This window comes from Impatiens glandulifera, chromosome 8, assembly GCF_907164915.1.
Source record: "Impatiens glandulifera chromosome 8, dImpGla2.1, whole genome shotgun sequence".
Lineage (NCBI taxonomy): Eukaryota > Viridiplantae > Streptophyta > Magnoliopsida > Ericales > Balsaminaceae > Impatiens > Impatiens glandulifera.
The window spans coordinates 41,603,231-41,604,841 of NC_061869.1; positions in this window are offsets into that span (position 1 = coordinate 41,603,231).

The following is a 1,611-nucleotide window of genomic DNA, read 5'->3' on the forward strand; positions in this document are numbered from 1 at the left end:
GTTCACATGTTTCCCGGATTGTGTTGTCTGGATTAGTTGAAGCGAGGACGGACATTTTTTTATACCCAATGACCATATCATTGAGTGCAGGAACTAGATCATCTCGAGTGAACTCTTCGCAGGCAAAGTAAAACACCTCTTCATCGTTGTCCATGCAGCATCTAACTTTTTCATCATTATCAGAGTCACTTTGAGCCCATTTGATTTTGCTTTCCTCTGCCACCATTGCTTTATGTTCTTTATTGTGCTCGGATAGTTGATGATCCTCCTTGGGTTTCTAATATGCTGGCTTCTTGTCGCCTCTCATAGGCTTCCGACATTCCGACCTGTAATGACCTAGCGTATCACAATTAAAAAAACCAATGTTAGCTTTGTAATCATAAGAGTAGTTGTTGTTGTTGTGATGAGATGAGTTGGATTTCTTCATGAATCTATCAATCTTCTTCACGAGTAAGGCTATTGCATCTTCGCTGAACTGCTCAGCTGACTTGATAGGCTCTAGAACTATTGACTCCACAGACGACACCAATGCACTAGTTACGTTTGAGGATGATGGCTCATCTTCATTTCTTGAGGTCATCTCGAATTCATAGGCTTTCAGGTCGTCGAACAGATCATGCAGCGACATCTTGTGAAGATTTTTGGATTCCTTCATCACCGTTGTCTTGACCTGCCAGGCACTAGGATGAGCCCTCAACGCTTTGACTATGATCTCCTTGTTCCTATAGTCCTTTCCCAAGATGGTAAGCTCATTTACGATGCTGGTGCAACATTCGTAAAATTCGTTCATCGTTTCTCTAGGGCGCATCTTGATGTTATTGAACTTTTGAGTGACCACCATAATTTTGTTCTCTTTAGTTTGTTCATTGCCATCATTTAGTTGGATCATCTTTTACCATACTTCCTTGGCAGTAGTACAAGTTCTGATCTTTGTAAAACTATTCTTTTCTAGAGTACCGTATATAGAGTTTCTAGCCAAATTGTCGAGGTTGTTCTTCCTTTTATCATCATTTTTCCAATCACATCTTTTCTTCTCAATCTTGAACGGGCCGTCAATAACAACATACCACATGTCATCATCTAACGAAATCAGATACACGTTCATACGTAGCTTCTAGTCAATGAAATCTTCACTTTTGAACATAGAAGGCTAGGTGAAAGAAGTCATGATAATATTCGAGTGCTTGAGAATAGAAACAAGTTGATCTGATACCACTTGTTGGGATCGAGATCAACAATGGAGATGGGGGTCTCACAAAGTTGAACGCTTACACTCACTTTGTTTGATAATAACCCTATTAGAGATTAATATTAGTTTTTTATTCTTCGCAAGTCATCACAAACTCTTGAACCGAGTTCAAGTGCGGAAGTATTTGTTTCGAATTGAAGCAACACAACGAGATTATAGTAAAGCGATAGGAAAGAATACACGACACAAAGATGTTTATGGATGTTCAGAGATAAAGTTCCTACGTCACCCCTTCTTCTCAACCTTGAAAAGGATATTCACTAGAAGATTTGATTAACAACACTTATACACAACCTAGTCGAACAACCTAGACTTAGTTATTGCCTATTTTCGAACTCCTAGCACACACGCTCTGTTGAACC